Here is a 21,507-nt window from a genome sequence, read left to right on the forward strand (position 1 = left end):
GTGGCCATGGTGGACGTGACCTAGTTGGCCTCCTGCATCACAGTGGGGGAGAGGAGTTTTTGCCCCCCCAGGCTCTGGAGGCTCTTCTCGAGCCTCTGGGAAGGCGAAAAGGGCCTCCCCAGCTGCAAAGGCCCTCTGGAGGCCAGAAACGAACTTCTGGTAGGCCCATTTTTCATCCTCCCCAAGCCTCTGTGCGCTGTGCACTTACCTGTATCCAAAACGGGCTGCGTGGGGACTCCTGGGAGGGGAGGGGAGGGGAGGGGAGGAGTGGGCGGGGCCAGCCAGGAGTGGGATTTGGGGATTCTCCGAACTGCACAGAATCTTAGCTAAATGTTCTCCCGAATCCCTGCGAACCCCCAGCAGTCCACCCCTGATGAGATTCACTGATTAACTAGAAACTCATACTTTTTTTAAAAAAATGAAAGGTTCTTTAGACTTCCCAATTTAATGTAAAGTAGTCAAGAGGAGTTTAACCTGTGCTATTATATCACTATATTGCCTTTAGTCTCTTTGTAAACAGAACTAGAGTAACTTTCTGTGCATTTGTCATCCACGAGTACCTATGTGTCTTCCTTAAACTGATGCTTTAAAAAAATAAGCACCTGCATTTTATCTTTTGGTTCCCCCCCCCAAATTGCAGATAGATCAAGAAAGTGTTTTTAACCTAGAAGAGGGGGGAAAACTTGCATCTTCTACTTTGAACAGGTGGCATGAAGGGCTTTCCAAATAGCCAAGCTAAATGAGTTATCTAATTCATGTGTTCTCTAATTAGATAACTCACAATGATTTCCAGCATAAACATTTAGTCCTAATCACCCTTTATGATGCTTATGATCCAAGTCTGCATCTTGTTTTGTTATTTTAAAAGCTGCCCTTGAGCTATTTACAGCTTGTTATACAGTATCTGGCTTTCAAGGATGATGGAAAGACAGATTAGATTTTGATTCTATGTATATTTGGTTAATTAATCGTTAATTAGTGTTTCCACTGAATACCTGAGAAACTGCAAGAGTTTCATGATGAAACTACGGTATGAACTGAAATAATATTTGGATTTGTACAGTGCAGCATTTAAAACACTGGACTAAAATTAAAAATAGCAAAGCTTAAAAGTTCTTACAGCATCTTGGGACAAGATACTACAGGCTCTTTTTGATGCATTTTTTCTGGTGCATTAGTTAGATCCATATAGTTTCCTTTTCTGGAATCTCTTGTGAAACAAACAAGTGAAGAGGATAGCAATAGCACTTAGATTTATAAACTGCCCCTTAGTGCTTTACAGCCCTCTCTAAGCAGTTTTCAGAGTCCACACATTGCCCCCAACAATCTGGGTCCTCATTTTACCAACCTTAAAAGGAAGGAAGGATGAGTCTGTCACATGTAAATGCCTAACGTATTGCCCACTGGCAAAGTAAGGGTTAACATAAACCACCCCCACATAATCTCCCCCTTAACCCCACCTTACCTTGACCCCGCCTCTCAGGTATATAAGTTGCTGTTCCAAAGTCCAGACTCCATTCCAGCTGACCACCTGTAATAGATAAATATGCTGTAAATAAATACTTATTGATTCAACTTCTTTCTGGGCTGAAGTTATTGGGCCAGATCCTCAGAAATAAGCAACAGAGTCAACCTTGAACCTGTCAGGATCGAACTCCTGGAAGAGGACAAGGTTAGCCTGCAATACGGGACTTTAACCACTGCACCATCAGAAAAGAACAGAGAAGGTCCCACTCTATTCTCCTATACCAATAGTGGGTTGCTACTGGTTTGCCACAGATTGGGTGAACCGGTAGCGGCAGTGGCGGGAGGTTCCGCCTGGAGGCTTCTGCGCATGAGCGCCCATGAGCAAACTGGTAGCTACGGGATTTGCAACTCATACTGTCCTACACCTTAGCTCAGATGGACGTCATCACATCTCCTTTTTGACCTTCCGAAGGCTCTGTGCATGCGTGGAGAAGGAGTGTGCGCTCACATTTGTGAACCAGTAGCAAAGGTAAGTGAATTTCACCCCTGTATATAGGGCATAGTTATCCAGTATCCAATTACAGTAATCCATAGATCGTTGCTCCTCTTTAAGCTTATTTCACCTTTTATTAACCCAGAGAAATGTTTCCTTTTGTTGATCTTAGGTCATTCCCCCTTGTAATTCACCTGATCTATTTAAGGTTCAAACCTATTCCTATAAGGTGCATTGTAAATTGAATGCTTACCTGCTTTTACTACAAGGAAGCCTGATTTTTACATGATCTATTTTTCAGGTAGTCAGAACACAGTTTGGTTTTTTTTGTCAAGTAATTTATTTACATTACAGGTAAGCCAGACTACAGAATATATTAAGTTAGGCTTATCTGATGTGGGTGTCCTCCAGATATGTGGACAAACCCCTAGAACTTCTCAACAGATCAGCTATTGCTGAGAAGTGTCCAAGATGGGAAGTCTATATTGGAGACTTCTATTTGGGTATTTGGAAATAAGATTGATTTTTGCTTGAAGCACTTCTAGTACCAGTCACTATGTTTGGATATCAATGAATACCTTCATATACAATTCCCTTTTTTCCTTAATAAGGTGAAGTGCCTGTACTGCTTGTAATGTTAGTTTCTATCAGCTTGTAAAGCTGAATGCATATCTGATGTAAAGTTGGGTGATTATTACTAGCTTGTAGTATCTTCTGAGAGGGTGAAGGCTGCTAAAACTGAGATAAAAGTTTCATGCAAGATCAAAAAAGAATTTTAAATTCATTTGCATTCTAAAGTCTGTTCCAGTATATAGTGAAAGTATCATCAATATATACAATATTTTAAGAAGGAGAGAATAGTTTAGTTGATTTTCCTGTAATATTTGGGTGATAGTGAAGGTAACTTTTAATGAAAATATACATCTTTCCTTAGGTCAGTAAATTGAAATACTTTATTCTAATAGGGAGATTTACAGGGAGATATGACTAATGAAAAGTATTTTTTTTAAAAATAATTTTTATTAATATATTCTATACACCAATACACAAATAAAATATACAATCCTGCCACCATGGTATAATGTGATTACATTGTCCATAAATATAAAGTCATTCCTTTATACATACATATTTGCCATCATATATATATGCTATCCCACCTTTTCTGGACCCAATCGTACCATACTTTTCAACTGTTATAAAATTCTGAATCTTTTTTACCATTGATCAATCTAATTAATCTATCTGATTCCGCACACTCATTAATTTTATATATTATTTTCAAATCTATCGGTAAGTATTGATTTTTCCACTCCTGCGCATATGCTAATCTTGCTGCAGTAATAATGTGAATCAACAAGAACCATATATCTGATTTAACAGTCAAAGGTTTTGCCCCCAATAGGAAAATCTCAGGCCTTAATTCCAAATTAATCTGTGTAATTTCCAAAATCCATTGCCGTATTTTTTTTCCAATATTTAACCGCCTGCGGGCAGGTCCACCATTAGTGAAAATAAGTTCCATTACTGTAACCGCACTTCCAACAGCAGGCAGATGTCCCGGGAAACATTTTAGCTAATCTCGCTGGGGGGAGATGCCACCGGTAGACCATTTTATATATGTTTTCTTTGTATGAAGAAGCCATAGTTAATTTCATATTTTTCAACCAAATCTGTTCCCATTGCTGGAAGTCAAGGGGATATCCAAAATTTCGCCCCCATGCTATCATACAATCCTTCACTACATCCTGTCCTATCTGCAGAGACAATAAATATGCATAACATTTAGATAGTATCCCTTTCCCTCCTTCTAGTAAGATCTTATCCAATTTTTGTCTTTTACGGTAGATTCCTTCATTATATAAATCTTTTTTATACCTGGAGTGCACTTGAGAATAAGACCACCAGTCTATCTTATATCCTTGAAGAGTTAATAATTCTTGTGACTTCAGATTACCCTGAACATCCAAGAAAACTTCATACGTCAAGGTTTTCTCCCCTTTATACAATGTCGGGTAAATCTGAGCTTCCTGCGCCGAAATCCAACATGGAACTTTTGAATATACTCTTCTTCTAACCTTTTCCCAAGTGTACCCAAGCGTCCTACGTAAATAGTGATCATCAAAGTGTCTAGGGCAGCCGGATGCTCCCGGCCATAGAAAATAGTGCCAGCCATGTTGAAGACCAGCTCCCTCAAATGTCAAAAGTCGTCTCTTTTGTAGGACCATCCATTCTTTCACCCAAATCAAATTCGCTGCTTGGTGATAGAGCTCCCAATTTGGGAGTCCAAATCCTCCTCTATTTTTGGGTTCTTGTAACATTTTAAGTCTAATCCGCGGCCTCTTTCCCTGCCAGGTAAATTTAGATATACTCCTATCCAAATTTGTAAAAAACTCTTTATTCAACCTTACTGGGGCTGTTTGGAATAGAAATAACCATTTGGGTAACACACACATGGTTGCCACCCTTCCCAAAATTGATAGCTGGAGATTTTTCCATCTTTCTTTCTACAGCATCTGGCTGTAAAGAGGAAGATAGTTATCCTCCTTTATGGAGGAGCATCTGGCAGTCAACCATATACTCAGATACTTAATTTTATTTGTTATTCTTAAACCCATTAACTGCTCCAGCTGTTGCCTTTGCATCTGAGTCATATTTTTCGCTAGGATTTTAGTTTTTTCTTCATTCATCAGTAATCCCGCTACCTTCCCATACTCTCTAATCAAGCATAATAATTTCAGGCCCGAGTCCAGTGGTTGATCCAAGATAAATACAAGATCGTCTGCATAAGCCTGGACTTTAACTTCCTCCTGCCTAATCTTCATTCCTCTTATTTCCGTGTTTCCTCTCACTTCTCTAAGCAGGGGCTCTAAAGTTAATACAAATAGCAATAGGGAAAGGGGACATCCCTGTCTTGTACCTCTACGAATTTGAATTCTCTCTGTCTCCTCTCCATCTATGAGAACTCTTGCAGTCTGCTCCCGGTAGATAGCTTGAATTGCCCGAATAAAATTCCCACCAAACTCCATATATTCCAATTGAGAAATCATAAATTCCCAACTGATTCTGTCAAATGCTTTTTGGGCATCAACAAAAATTAAAGCTAATTGTTTATCCGGGTGATTTTCGAAAAATTCTAGTGTATTCATGATAATTCTAAGATTATCTCGTAGATATCTATTAGGAAGGAAGCCGTTTTGGTCCAAATGAATGAATTGGTTAAGGAAGCAGCTAAGCCTGGCTGCAAGAACCCCCGCAAATATCTTATAATCGGATTTTAGTAATAATATTGGTCTATAGTTCTTAATAAGAGATAGATCAGTTCCTTCTTTTGGGATAATAGAAATATAAGCCTCAGTCCAAGATACTGGAACCTGAGCCTCTTTCATAACCTCATTGAATAAATCCATCATGTGTCTTCCTACCACGTCAAACACTATTTTGTATAATTCAACTGGAAGGCCATCTCTACCCGGGGTTTTGCCATTTGCCTGTGCTTTCATAACTGTTTCTACTTCCACCATCGTAAATTCCGCATTAAGAATTTCCTTCATTGTTTCCGAGACTTTAGGCAAGTCTGTCTTTTCCAAATATTTCCGAATTTCACAAATATTTTCCTCTCCTTTCTGATAAAGCTATGTGAAAAAATCCTGAGCTACCATTCTCTTGCCTTCCTTAGTACAATGAAGATTCCCAATTACATCTTTCAGCCCTTCTATTCTCCGTTGTTCCTGCTCCTTTCTAAGCCGGTAAGCCAACCATCTAATGAAAAGTATTTTTGTTTACAATTTTATTTATTTTACAAATTCTATGCCAATCATCTGATCAACTCTGAGTGGTATATGATGTAAAAATATAAATATTTTGGTGGTGAAATCCTCCATGGGTTTCCACTGGTTTGCTGCCTACACATGTGCAGTACACGGCAAATGTATGCTGCGTCTGTGTGCACTTCATGTGGAAAAATGAGCCATTTGAAGGTAAGTAGAACAGTGAGGGGAGGAACAACTGTGCCGCGAGATTTAGATTCGATAGAAAGCAAGATTTCCTGCTTTTTAGCGAATATAAATCGTGCGGCACAGCTGATCGTCAGAAATATTGGTTCAGACGAACCAGTAGCTTTTTTTTTACTACCAGTTCACTCAAACCGGTGTGAACTGGTAGCCTTTCACCCCTGCTTTGTATACATCATGTTCTATATGATGATGGGGCAACCACCAAAAAGTCCTGCCTCTGGTCTACTCTCTTACTACCTCTTATGGAAGATGGACTACTTAACAGACTTTCTGTTTTTCAAGGTTTAGTTCTGTTAATTTTGTATCAAAATCAAAGAAACTGTATATTCTGTTTTTTCCCTGTGTTGGAAGCAACGAAGTGCTTCTGTGGTGAAAGGATTTGCTGGTGGTATCATCATTGCCTGGGGAACACCCAGTTATGGGCTCCTTTTGTGTCCCTTGAAGTGGTACCAAAGTGGTACCCATTAATCTACTCACAGTTGCCTGCTTTTGAACTGCTGGGTTAGCAGCAGTCGGAGCATGTGACGGGAACTCACCCTGCCCCATGGCAGCAATGGGTCTCAAATGAGTGCCTGCAAATTGGCAGCCAGCGTTCTAACCTCGTGAGCCACCACGCTCCACTGCACTCTCTGTATATTCTTTTGTGATAGATTAAATATATTATTAATCTTACTGTGCATTCAATAAATGACTGAGGAATTAAATTAGAAAACTATACAGGCAGAATTCCTTTCATGTCATTTAGCTGTCAGAGTCAAAGACCAAGCTCTTAATTCCATTTCATTTCCATCTACCTAAGCATGAATTTTGCCCCATTGCTGGCAATGAAGTAAACTCTTTTTCTCAAGGTGGAGAGAACTGATGCTTAGCATGACAGATTGTGTGATACACTCTGCTATACTCTTCAAGGCAAGGAATAGCTGGAGGGCTCCATAAAGGACTAGCCAGGAAATATGTTGTCACTGCTTTTCAGTAGAATATGTAGACAATATTTAAGGTAACCTTAATTGGAATTTTCCTACTCATTTATTGAGTTCCTTATTTAGCAAAGTATGATGTTTGTGAGTGCAAGTAAGCCGATTAGAGACAGATGCTATGGTTTTAAAATAATGCTTCTTTTAAAGCATTTTCATGCTTCAGTTAAAAAAAGTCTGTAGTGAATTGGGTTATTTTTGTTGTTGATTGATTAAGCATGCCTGGGATCTTGTATTGTTGCCCAGTTGTTTTGGCCTCCTATATATGTTGCAATTCTTACAGAATTACTGTAGCTGAGGAATTTCAAAAAAGCAAGCAAGGGAGAAACCTAGCATGATGTTACTTTTCTAAGTTTTATCTCCTTCCTGGTGGGGAGAAGAAAAAGGAAGACATAGTCCAGTGTTTCTTAATTTTGGCAACTTTAAGGTGTGTGGGCTTCAACTTTATTATTTATTATTTATTTATTTTGTTGAGTACATATTAGATAATATATATAAGTATAAGCATGAATTGAATACATAAAATGAGTACAATTAAAGGGAACATTAGGACAGGGACGGTAGGCATGCTGGTGCGCTTATGCACTTCCCTTACAGACCTCTTAGGAATGGGGTGAGGTCAACAGTAGACCGTTTTAGATTAAAGTTTTGGGGGTTTGAGGATGAAACCAAAGAGTCTGGTAGTGCATTCCAGGCATTGACCACTCTGTTGCTGAAGTCATATTTTCTGCAATCGAGTTTGGAGCGGTTCACTTTAAGTTTGTATCTATTGTGTGCTCGTGTATTGTTGTGGTTGAAGCTGAAGTAGTCATTGACAGGTAGGACATTGTAGCAGATGATTTTATGAGCTATGCTTAGGTCATACCGAAAGCGGCATAATTCTAAATTTTCTAAACCCAGAATTTCAAGTCTGTTGGCATAGGGTATTTTGTTATGAGCAGAGGAGTGGAGGACTCTTCTTGTGAAATATTTGTGGATACACTCAATTGTATTAATGTCCGATATGCAGTGTGGGTTCCAGACAGATGAGCTGTATTGCGGGTTCCAGACAGATGAGATGAATTGGTCTAGCAAATGTTTTGTATTTTGCAGAATTCTACCAGCCAGCATATGCCAAGGCTGAGAAACACAGATGGAAACTATTCTTCCTGTAAGAATGTTAAGAATATCCATCTTCCATTCAGGTAAAAGTTGAGCAGAAACGATCACTTGCTTGCTATCTCTACTCTTAATGCCTCCAGTGGTCAATAAGATAAAATATAATGTATTGTTTCTGAGGCTTTGTTTGGCTTTGTTCTGCCTAGAGGCAGGACTAACTTCCCATGTAAATAAATCCACCCTTCATCAGAGCTACTCACTCTGCCTTCCTCCTCTTCTTCAACATGTATTGTTGAGAATGAATTTTCTGAATGATTGGCAAGGAGCTTCTATGATGGTGGTTATATTTATTTTATTTTTATTTATTTATTTGTTTGTCAAACATGTACAAGATAGCAGGTATAGGTATAAACATAAATATAAACAGAGGAAATAAGTACAGATAAATGGGGACAGTAAGACAGGGACAGTAGGCATGCTAGTGTGCTTATGCACCCCCCCTTTACGGACCTCTTAGGAATGGGGTGGTCCATGGTAGACAGTTTAAGGTTGAAGCTGTGAGGGTTAGAGGATGTAACAACGGAGTCAGGTAGAGCATTCCAGGCATTGACCACTCTGTTGCTGAAGTCATATTTTCTGCAATCGAGTTTGGAGTGGTTTACCTTGAGGTTGTATCGATTGTTTGCCTGTGTATTTTTGTGATTGAAGCTGAAGAAGTCATTGACAGGTAAGACGTTGTAGCCAGGGGTGGGTTCTACTTACCTTTACTACTGGTTCGCAACGGGGCCATGCGCCCACACTTGCTTTGTTCGAGTGCGTGCGCTTCTGTGCATGCGCAGAAGCTTCCTGATGATGTCGTGGTCAGTGGGCGGAGCCTCCTGACAGTTTTACTACCAGTTCTTGTGAACCGGTCCGAACTGGGGGCAACCCACAACTGGTTGTAGCAGACAATTTTGTGTACTATGCTTAGATCGGACCGTTCTTAGGCAGCGCAGTTCCAGATTGTCCAAGCCCTGAATTTCAAGTCTGATGGCATAAGGGATTCTATTGTGAGTAGAGGAGGGGAGGACTCTTCTCATGAAATACCTCTGGACCCACTTCACATATATGTGCACCAGTGGTGAAATCCAATTTTTTTTTACTACTGGTTCTGTGGGCGTGGCTTGGTGGGTGTGGCAGGGGAAGGATACTGCAAAATCTCCATTCCCATCCCACTCCAGGGGAAGGATACTGCAAAATCTCCATTCCCACCCGACTCTGGAGCCAGCCAGAGGTGGTATTTGCCGGTTCTCCGAACTGCTCAAAATTTCCGCTACCGGTTCTCCGGAACCTGTCAGAACCTGCTGGATTTCACCCCTGCTGTGCACATATATGCACAGGATTCATTCCTGCAAGTGTTCAGCAGGCATTCATCAAAAGATGTTGGCTTGGCATGTATTTTCACTGATGACCATGGCACACCAACACAGCCCTTTCACTATTTTTAATGTGTTTCTCCACCCTATCTAAATTCCCTTCGAAAAGGTTTTTATGGGCAAGATACCTTCATAGTCACTGCATACTTTTCCTTTGAGTCAAAATAAGAGTGCCAGAATTTGTTTCTTTCTATAGCTGAGCTGCTTTTAAACAATGCTACTTGAACACTGGATTTGAAAGTTTGTTCTCACATCATCAGTCACTTTACTGATGAGGAAGATCAAATGTTTATAGGAACCACTGCAAAATGTTTTGGTCCTATAGGGATTATGCCGTTCGCTAATCGTTACAACTAAAAATGTGAAAGAAGCGACTAAGATGTGTGGGATGTGTGTGGAATATTTCTGTGGTAAAATTCAACAAGGTTGTGTGGAGTGCATACCTGTATCTTAGCAACAGGTATATGGAACATCTATTCGGCATAATGTGCGATTGTTTGACTAACGGATTAAATCAGCATCATATTGATGAATCACATAAGAATCACCTAAGTTTTCTCTCTCTTGTAACTGAGTTTTTAATAAAGAGGGGAGAATGAGAGAGAGAGAGAGAGAGAGAACATTTAAACATACAGAATCTTAGTGTAAAATTGTTACACATGTGCCCACTACTGTCAGGTTCAAAAAACCAAGAAAGACACATTGAGGTTCTTCTAAGCAATTTCCTTTCTCCAGAGGTGGGTTTCAGCAGGTTCTGACCAGTTCTGGAGAACCAGTAGCGGAAATCTTGAGTAGTTCGGTAGTAAAAATTCTGACTGGCCCCGCCCCCATCTATTCTCTGCCTCTCAAATCCCAGCTGATCGGGAGGAAATGGGGATTTTGCAATAACCTTCCCCTGGATTGGGGAGGGAATGGAGATTTTACAGTATCCTTCCCCTGGATTGGGGTGGGAATGGAAATTTTACGGTATCCTTCCCCTGGATTGGGGAGGGAATGGAGATTTTACAGTATCCTTCCCCTGGATTGGAGTGGGAATGGAAATTTTACAGCATCCTTCCCCTGCCATGCCCACCAAGCCACGCCCACCAAGCCATGCCACGCCCACCAAGCCACACCCACAGAACCAGTAGTAAAAAGTTTTGAAACCCACCACTGCCTTTATTGTTCCTCACATATAGACAGAACTACTTGCACCAATAAACATATACTCTGAGAACTACTAGGGAGGAGTCACCTTAACTTTCCCCCTCGCAAACTATCTAAACTTTTTTGTCTTTTGCTCCTCTGGAATGCACTCCCTTCTTCCTGGGGATCAAGACTGCATTCCATCACACCTACTTCTGACAATGAGAAAATTCAAGAAATGCCCCCTGCTTCTTTTTCCATTTTGATTCCAGCACAGACTAGAACTTAGTGCGCGGTTGACCATTGCCATGTGTCTCCCCACATATATCTAGTACTGGGCATTTAGTAAGCTTATTTCCTAAAATTACAAATAGTTTGATATGAAAGATAACACCAATGAATTTAGAATTGAGACTACGCATAGTCTGCAAGAAACTAAAGATGGGAATGAGGAGCTAAGGAATGACCAATGAGGAGCAAAACTGATAATGGAATCAATATTTTTGACTAAGAAGAAAGCCAGAAATCAGATGCATGGCACAAGACCGGGAGCCAGGAGATCATTGTTAAGGGCAAGCCAAAAAATACAAGGAATGCATTAAATGCAGGAAGTCTTTGTTGCTTAGGCAACAAAGGAACAACACAATCAAGAAGTCCATTTGTAGTGCTTCTTCTACAGGATAAACTAGAGTCCTCAATCTTTCAACTTCATCACAAGTAATCAATTGAAGAAATTTAATCTATAATAAAGATTGAATTTGTGATCAAACTATAGCTCAGTTGCAAAATTTTCCTACGTGCTGATATAATCTGAGAATACCTGGATTATACCCCAGCTGGACAATGGTAGCATATCTGCTTCTAAAAACACATTTAAGTAGTTTGTATCTTTAAAAAGAGAGTATGTATTTGCAAGTGTCTATTTCTTCCTCATTTGCCACATCACCATCTTTCTGACCAGGAAGCTACTGTATAACTGAGAAAAATCAGCAGTTGTTTTTATGGTTGGAGAAGGGTGTGGGGATTCATAGCTTAAATTCCCCACATGAAAGACACTTACTTGACTGTTCTTTAAACATATTTTTGTCATTTTAGAAACAAGGCAACAGAAGATTTTTGTCTGCGCAAGCATTTTGAAATAGGCCTGTTATAAGCACAATTTATTTGTCTAGTTGCCCATTAAGCAGTGGCGGGTTGCTACCGGTTTGGTCCGGATCCTGTGAACCAGTAGTAACGGCGGCAGGAGACTCCGCCCACCCACCCGGACGTCATCATGGATGCTCTGCGCATGCGCAGCAGCTTCTGTGCATGCGCAGAAGCGCCACACGCTCCAGTTGCGAACCGGTAGCAAAGGTAAGTGGAACCCACCCCTGCCATAAAGTCTGGAGAGAAAGAGAGAGAGAGAGAGAGAGATAGAGAGGGAGGGAGGGAGGGAGGGAGGGAGGGAGGGAGAGAGAGAGAGGGGGGAGAGATCTAACGTCATTGTGTTATGACTCATTTCTTTATAAATAGCACTTTGTACAATTGCAGCTGTGGGCTCCATTGTCTCGCCTCCTCTCCTGCTCCCAAAATCTGTAACAGGCAGGTGATTCCACTTTTGTTTGCCCTGGAAAATGACCTGGAAAAAAATACACATCAACCACAGGGTTTTTCCCCCCCCCACCCCCTTTGGCTTAGACTGAAATTTGATTTAGAGTTTCCCAATGTGGGTGACAAATATCCCAGAAACACAAAGGCCAAAGACTCTTAGAGGGAAAGATGCATAAGAATGGACTTAAATTTATATTTGCACTTTGCAGGAATATGCGATCTAAAATATCAGTCACTTTTTGACATTTGCATTTTTTAAAATATTGGCATACAGTTCTCTAAGTCAAAAATGCAAACAATCTGTGTATATTCTGGTGAGACATAAACAATGATGCTAGTGATAACATACAAGTTGCCTGATATTATTGTATAATAATGACAACACACAAGTTGCAAGATGATTATGGAAAAGAAATATGTATATTTGACCAACTGGTATCAAAGGCTTGTGCATTTCCATCCAAAAGACTGGAAAAATAAGAAGTTAGAAAGGAATCCAAGTGGACCTTTTTCCTTTCTCAACTGAAGACCAAGTTTCTTCTAGTTGTAATTGGATTGGCTCAGAATCATGCCAAACAATTTCCTTGAAAATTGGGAAAGAGCTCTGCTTATTTTTGAACTGAATTCTTGGGGTCGTTTTTCCTGCTTCCACTTCTGTACACTTCATTCCTTTCTCCCACACTTTTAAGTCAAGGAAGGGAAAGGCAGAAGCAAGAGAAGTCTCTTTCCTTTTCATATTCTGGTACATGTCATGATGTTCCACAGCAGTTAAGGCCTTGTGTATTTTTCAAGAAGCAGAGCAGAGTATAAAATGTCCAGTTAATAGGGGGTTGCCAGTATTCTCAATATAAGAGTGTGAAGAGAGTAAGATACCTTTTTCATAAATCCCTCTGAAAAAATAGAAGCAACAGGTTGGTATTAAGAGCTGGGAGGAGGTGAAGATAAAAGATATTGTTGCATTAGCAGTAGAAAGAGAAAGTTGGAACAATTCTTCAGACCAAAATGTTGTGCTAAAAATAATTTAAGAGTCATGATGTCCAACTCATATTGGAAGAACATGGTAATCAAATGAAACTATGAACCTCAAATGGTTGCATAATGTATGACATCCAAGGCAAGACATGGCTTAGTTCCAGGATTGATGTTCAGCATCAGGTATCTAAACTGTAATATGTGAAGGAATAAAATATCGGTATAGTTTGATAGAAAATATAATGACTGGAAATATAAATTAGAGTTAGAATACAATAAAGACAACCTATAATCATCAGCAGGTTAGGGAAAAGGAAGTGGTAATGGAGCAGAATAAAAGAGTTGGAAGGGACTTTGGAGGTCTTCTAATCCAACTCCAGCAGGAGGCACTATACCCTTCTGGATAAATGGCTATCCATTCTCTTTTTGAAAATCTCCAGTGATGGAGTACCCATAACCTATTGTTGGAAGAAATCTCCTTCTGGATTCTGCTCCAAGTGGGGAAAAAGACACTGGAAACATGGAGACTGCTTGGAAAGATGGTTTAATGGTGGACAGGATCACATGGCTTGAGTTCCTGAACAGAAAAGGGAGGAATACAGCAAGTCCATGGGTTTTTATGCTCTCTCTGGCTTTGCATTTCCTGGGGCCCCGAAAGAGTATCCTGATTGGTTGTCAGACTCCCAGGGGGTGGGGGTCTTAGCTAGCCTTGCTAGCTGATGGTCACATGTGCTTCCCAGGTCACATGTGGTGAGTTTCGGTTGCTAGATGGGGCCCATTGTGTTAGTTTCTGTTGCTATTGTGTTGCAAATGTCCTTTGACAAAGGATTGGGTTTCTGTCTCTGGCCCATTAACAAAGGGTGGGGGGCAGGAAGGTGGGAGCTGCTTTGTCTGTAAAATATGCTTGTCCATTTCTCATCCAGGGAAATATAATATTCTGCCTTTTTCATATTTCCTAAAATATTTCACTCTTCCAAGAAAGGGGTGGGTGCTAACCTCCTACACTCTGAAGGCAAGCCATTCCACTGGTTTATTGTTCTCACAGTCAGGAAATTTCTTCTTAGTTCTAGGTTGCTCTTTTCCTTGATTAGTTTCCATCTATTGCTTCTTATCCTGCCTTCAGGTGCTTTGGGTATGAAATGATGCCTTGCAAATGACATAATGACACAAATATGAAAGGATGCCTGTGAGAAGTCTCCCTCCCTCACCTTGAGCACTACTGATGCCTACATGCAGTGGTGGGATTCAAGTAATTTAACAACTGATTCTCTGACCTAATGATTTCTTCCAACAACCAGTTTGCCAAACTGGTCAGAAAGTTAACAACCGGTTCTCCCAAAGTGGTGCAAACTGGCTGAATCCCACCATTGCCTATATGGATGTAATACATAGGTTTTGGGCAACAATATGGAAGTTCTTTGACATTGCTTTCTTCCAAGTTATTTTTTGAACAACTTAGTCCAGTCTCTAACCAGAGATTTCCTGTTGTCTCCCATCAAAGTTCTAACCGAGTCTGACCCAGTTTAGCTTTTCTGAAGTCAGCGAAAGTTAGCTAGGTAAAATAGATTCTTTACAAATGACATTCAAATGTGCTCTTTGGAGAGTCACAGATTCCTAGACTTTTGCTATTATCTAAGAAAACAATGCTTTAAATACATGTAGTGTCCAATATGGATATTTTCACTACAGTTCTTAAGATTTTTTTAAAAATCAGTTTCTGTTTTCTGCCATTTTCGTTTTCATCTCATTCCAACCTCGAGTTTTAAATATGCTCATTTAAAGCAGATTAAAATATTCAATTACTACTTTCTGTTTTAGTGGGATAGTGGTGAGCATGAATTCATAAAACCTCATTCACATTCATGAGGAATATCAATAAAATATATGAAGAAATCACTTGGGAAATTGCAAATCATATTAAGACTGATCCAATATTATATTTTTATCTCAGTATATTGCCCAAAGTGGTAAAATTGACAATAACATCTAATCTGAGTTCTGTAATTGAGTAATATTAAATGGCTCTGGAAGAGCTAATGGAAGCATCTGTATTAGACATAAATAATTACATATATTCTTAAAGGAATTAAAGTAACTAATTAAATTATGAGAATTATTTGCAATGCAAAGAATAAACTTGAACTCCTTCCAATAATGCTGAACAGAGGATCTCAGTAAGTCCTCCCCCCAATCAATATTGTGCAAAAAAATGTAAAAACAAAGTTTGAATGAGTTTATATTGATTAAAATAAAAACCCATGTACACAATAATGCACATAAAGCATAAACAAATATTTATATCCTGCCAAGAATTGTATACAAAATGCTGTTTATGGGAGAACTTTAATTCCAATAGAAGAGAATATTCGTAGTTCAGAGTTGAATTGTGGAGCCCTTAGTGTTCTCAGAGCTTGATGCTATAATATTACTTAGTTGGATAGTGAAAAACCTGCAAGAAAACAATCAAGCTCAGAGAGCACCAAGGACTCCACAGACCTTTAGTTATTCATTCAGAATGCTTTGTATAATCTTATAACTTGAGGCTTCTCTGAATTTTGAAAAGAACTTCTCCAGAAAGGTTCTACCAAAGCATCTTCTATCATTATTGCTACTACCCATCCTACCATCACAAGTGGTTTTCCTATAATGAAAATAGGTTTTCCTATAATGATAAGACTTACAATGATTGTCCATATTTTCCTGGCTCTGTGTAATTTCTCAGCAGTATTTGATATCAGTCATGGGATCTTTCTAGACTGACTCTGGAGCTTGGGAATTGGACACTGACTCCACTGGTTCTCCTTTCTCTATCAGTCAGTTTTGGTGATGGGGGAAGAGATTGAGCCAAGGCTGTTTTGAGCCTACAGGGCTCAACAGGATGCAGTGGCTCAGTGACTAAGAGCTTGTCGATCGAAAAGGCCAGCAGTTCAGCAGTTCGAATCCCTAGTGCCACGTAACGGAGTGAGGTTCTGTTACTTGTTCCAGGTTCTGCCAATCTAGCAGTTCGAAAGTACCTAAAAATGAAATAGAAAAATGGGGACCACCTTTGGTGGGAAGTTAACAGCGTTCCGTGCGTCTTTGGCATTTAGTCATGCCGGCCACATGACCACGGAGATATCTTCGAACAGCGCTGGCTCTTCGGCTTTGAAATGAAGATGAGCACCGCCCCCTAGAGTCGGGAACAACTAGCATATATGTGCAAGGGGAACCTTTACCTTTACATTTACAGGGCTCAAAACTGTCCTCACTCTTATTTAATATCTACAAATGATCACCAGCATGATCATTGTCAGCACAGGATCAACAATAATGAGCTTGCGGATGTTACTTATTTCACAGCATTATATCAAGACACCTCTTCCATAAAATCCCTGTCATTCACTTGTCACACTCTCAAATACACTAAAAGGGGTAGTAACAAATGCATCACAAAAAATACAAATAACCCTAGTTTCCATCAAACTAAATCTACACAAAACTGCCTTTGAGTCTGAAGAAAACACCTGGCAACCACATTCCAGAAAAGGCCTCAGAAAAGCAGGATTAATATCATGAAAAGAAACTCCAAATCTCCCCACATTAGGTCCCAGTAATACAATGCAGATAATTGAACAAATTATTTACATTATTTACATCTATACTCAACATACTGAATATGGGGAATTCAAGCCTACATTTTCAAAAATTACACCTGAGCATTTAAAATGAGAAACCAATCAAATTGGAGACCTATGCAGACAGCAATTGAAGACCTTCCAAAAATATCCTGCCCGACATACACATAGACCATCCCTGTAGTCTTAGTTTGAGAAAACCTAAAACCCCAAGCATTCTCCTATTGTTCCAAAATGCAAAGAGCAATATTCAATAATCCAACCACTTCCCTCAAATTCTCACTCCTAATCCAAATTGCACAATCATTTGTAAAGATACTAAAATGTACCCATTGAGGTAAAACCTGAGGTAAATCACCATTATATTAAACAAAGAAAGCCTTAATGCTACTCTGAGGAACACCATTAGTCACATCCTGGAGGTTAAAAAAGGAATTCTACTGCTAACCCAAATCCATCTACAAAAGATGGACTGCCATAAAAATCTTCCCTGAATTTCCCATTCATATCTATACAGCAAATCCTCATGCCACACCAAAACATAGAAATCCAAGAATACCACATTCACAAAAGCCTTTGTACAGAAGGCTCTCCACATATCAGTTTCCAATCGAAACACATGATCCAAAGTTCCACACTCCCTCTTGAAAACCACATTGAAAATCCATAAGCAAACAATGCTTATCAAGAAATGCCATTAACTGTTTATTCAACATACATTCCATAGCTCTACATAAACAAGTCATTAAGACAATTGGTTGATAGGATTCTGGAACTGACTCACTGGGATAATAATATCCACCTTCCCAGAATTAGGCAAAATGTTGCTTTCCCACACCATATGATAAAACTTTATCAAAATTTTCAAAGATTCCTCAGGCAAATTTCCCAGAATCTCATAGCTAAGGTCATCTTACTCAGGAGAAGACTTTGACAGAGAACCCAAAGCTCTCTGAACCTTCCAAAAGGAAGGAAAAAAACCTGTCCAGATATAGGATTAGTTCTCCAAAATAACCTCTTTATACAGGTCAAAAAACCTTTTCTGAATACTGTTCAAAACTAACTGACTAATTTTCCATGCCACTTAGATATTGAAAAACAGTTGCCAACTAACACCCCCCAACTTCATCTTTTCATTCGCTGCCAAAACAATTACCACAAAGAAAGAGCTACCCTCCTCCCATCTTCCCAAACCAGCCAACTGCAGTTCTAACAAACTATCATGCTGTTGTGGCCCGCCAGTGGTCAGCAGAGCTGGCAGCAGATTCAGACAGTGAGGAGGTTGGGGAGGAATGTGGGCCAGTCCTGGAGTCTGGGGAAGGCTCAGGTGATGGCTCTGAATCGGAGGCAGAAAGGGGGCCAAGGCCATCTGGTAGTTCTTTGCTGCCTCCGGAGTCTCAGAGTCTGACATCAGTGAGGCAGAAGAACAGCGTAAGCCTGTTCCCAGTCTGCACATGCACAGAGCTGCCAGGAGACAGGAACAATTAAGAAAACAGGGTCAACTTGGGAGTAAAGCTTGGAGATGATTGGCCCCTCCCATAAGACATAAAAAGGAAGCAAACAGGACGTGAGCTTTTGCAGGAAGCAATTAGTTCATCTGGCAGATTCAAGATTTGAAAATTCCGTTTATGACTCTGTGCCAAGTTTGGCCTTGCCTTGTGTCTGGAAATTAGCTTTTTGGCAGTGTTCCACATGAGAACATGAGATAGGTGGGTGTTGATAACCTTCCTCTGAAAGACTGTTTATCAAGCCTTGCAGACTGTAAATGAAAGTAATTTACAGCCATATGAATTAAAGAAGTTTGCCGGGATTAAATTTGTCCTGTTTAATTTCTAAGGAAGCCTAGGTCAAAACAGACACATCTTCTTAGACCATCCTTTGCCCAACTGAGAATCTCTCTCCATTTGCCCAACTGGATGCCATTGTCAACCCCAAACCATATCCTATTTTCACCCTCTATCTCAATTTCTTCTTCCTTTTCCCTACAACATTTTTTAAATTTGTAAATCTTCCAGAATCACTCAGGTGAGATATTCATTAGATAGATGGGTGGATTGATAGATTAGATAGATAAATGATAGATAGATAGATAGATAGATAGATAGATAGATAGATAGATAGGATAAATACATGATAGATACGTTATATCTATCTATCATATATCTATGTAGAGTTGGTTGCAATGGTTATAGTTGATTTTCTATGTGGGACAAACATCACATCAATTAAAAACCAGGATCCATGAACACCAGCTGGCAGTCAAACACCACAATCCCAAATCTTTAATCTCTACCCACATCAACACCAAGCAACACCAGTTCAATTGGAGCAACACAAAAATCATCCTACCACCTGCCATGTTCATGAGTTCATCGAAGCCTGGGACTCCATAAGCAATTCCATCAACAGACACATTAACCTACAACCAGCCTATGAACCCCTCAGAATCCAAATCAACCACACGGCCAACCAGAGATAGCACTGACCCTCAACCAACCCACGCAACTCCCCCCCAGCAGTTCACTTTGCAATGACCCTGACCTGATGTAATCTCCTTATCACATGACCCATCACAAGACCCACTGTTGACCTAGATAGATGATAGATACCCTTGTTTCCCCGAAAATAAGACCCTGTCTTATATTTTTTTGAACCCTGAATTAAGCGCTTGGCCTTATTTTCAGGGAGGTCTTATTATTTTGGGGTGTGTGGAGCGAGACAGGGATCCTCTTGCTGTCTTACCTGATTTACAGCTCTGTCTCCCTAACCCTAACAGGAGGAAATGGCAGGGACCAGCTGTGCATGTGTTTAAATATTTTCGGGGAGGGCTTATTTTTGGGAGAGGGCTTATTTTGGGGGGAAGGTTTATTTTTGGGGGAGGTCTTATTTTTGGGAAAACACGGTAGGTAGGTAGGTAGATAGATAGAGAGACAGAGACAGAGAACGACAGAGAGAAATGATAGAAGATAGATAGACAGATAGATAATAGATGGATAAATGACTGACTGACTGATGACTGATGACTGACTGACTGATTGACTGATTGACTGACTGACATAGGCAAGTAGGTAGATGATAGATGTAGATAGTTAAGTGGATACAGTGGTGGGATTCAGCCAGTTCGCACCACTTCGGGAGAACCGGTTGTTAACTTTCTGAGCAGTTTGGCAAACTGGTTGTTGGAAAAAAACATTAGGGCAGAGAACCAGTTGTTAAATTACTTGAATCCCACCACAGAGTGGATAGGTAGTTGGATGGGTGGAGATAGATGATAGATAGATAGAGAGATAGATAGACAGACAGACAGACAGACAGATAGATAGATAGTCAGTCTGTTCTGGCCCAGCCCTCTTTTAAATTTAAATGCCTGTCTATCTGCTACATATGACCCAATTGCACTCTATCTTTTGTTTCCTCAGAAGCTTGGGGAGCCTTATCAGATGGCTGGAGGATAGTACAATAAAAACAGGATATTTAAAGCAACAGCCCCCTTTAACTAGATAAGTCCCTAAAAGCTTTTGTTGGATTAGAATGTTATCGAGTAAAAATAAGTATAACCTAATTTCTTTTACCTATCGTAAGAAGTTCAGGTGGACATTTAGCTTGAAATTAAATAACAAAGAAGGAGCCCAATAAAGGTTTTTGTCTCTGAATTTTCCAGGAAAAGAGCAACAAGAGAAAGAAAAATAAAGAAGACCATTTGATGTCTGGGAAGTGAATTATTCAGGATTTTAAGAAGCAGTTGATTGTATTCAGAAATACAGGCTCAGAGATTAATCTTGTAGATTTACGTTGCAGTTTATTTTAGAAAACCTTCTTTAAGCATCCCTTAATTGGCACAACTGTTCTTATGATCTAAACAGAAACGATAAAGAAAGCTATCTCAACATCTGTTTGTTCAAATTGTGATGCATGTATGTATATTCATTTGTAATATGCAAGATAATGTGTTTCTCTAATTTTGGGTATTTCCTGTTTTAGTCTAAAGTATGTTATTTTTTGTTTACTCTTTGAAATATTTACAGTTTGTTTAATTTTATTTGCACAGATTTATTGTAAAGCATTTTGAGCGCTCATGAAGAGCAGGGACAATTTAAGAATGAAATAAGCAAATGTATATTGCTGTAGGCTTGAAAAAAGATGCAATTTGTTCAGTTTCCCTTTCAGGATAAATTTACAGACTTTTTCTCTTCCCTATAAAGACAAAAACTGAAATGCTATTATCAATCACTGTTTCTGTTCCTCAGAATCATGAATTATAGTTTATCAACAATAAAAATGCATTATGCAAGTGAGTAAATTTGAAGTGTATATAAATGTATACAAAAATACATGACATTACGTCTTTTTTTGTGTGTGTGCTATCCCATATAACTCTCCTTGAACAACAGGCCACAATTTTTAAAGTTTGCCCTAATAAAACTCTGCCTGACTTATTGTGGACTTTGGCACTTCTAACATAATTTTATAGGTTGCATAGTAAGTTGCCCCTTCCTCCCTTCCTCCCTTCCTTCCACCTTACCTTATCTTACCTTATTCTCTGTTCTCCTTCTTTCTAACTTTTCTTAAATAATTTATTAAGCATGGATTTTCCTGTGCACTTGTTAACATAGGGAACAAACTGTAAGTTCTAGTACAGGATGATGATTCAGTCTGGGAAAGAAATAAACTGACAATTCTAAGAATATAGTTGATAACAAGCTAACTGCTTTGTATAACAAGTTGCATAGAAGACTAGGCCAT

The 21,507-nt window shown here is 39.5% G+C and overlaps 1 long non-coding RNA gene across 2 annotated transcripts; it reads left to right on the forward strand.

Annotated features, from left to right (window-relative positions):
* Positions 1–1,962: 1,962 nt before the first annotated feature.
* Positions 1,963–21,207, forward strand: LOC117679028 (uncharacterized). Of its 2 annotated transcripts, XR_009620703.2 has the most exons (4): positions 1,963–1,996; positions 5,640–5,709; positions 11,684–11,941; positions 20,426–21,207. It is a non-coding gene; the product is annotated as an uncharacterized LOC117679028 (long non-coding RNA). The 2 variants fall into 2 exon arrangements; XR_004595224.3 differs by lacking the exon at positions 5,640–5,709 and having other exon boundaries at positions 1,964–1,996.
* The last annotated feature ends 300 nt before the right edge of the window (positions 21,208–21,507 follow it).

This window comes from Pantherophis guttatus, chromosome 2, assembly GCF_059756535.1.
Source record: "Pantherophis guttatus breed Tessera chromosome 2, ASM5975653v1, whole genome shotgun sequence".
Taxonomy (NCBI): domain Eukaryota; kingdom Metazoa; phylum Chordata; class Lepidosauria; order Squamata; family Colubridae; genus Pantherophis; species Pantherophis guttatus.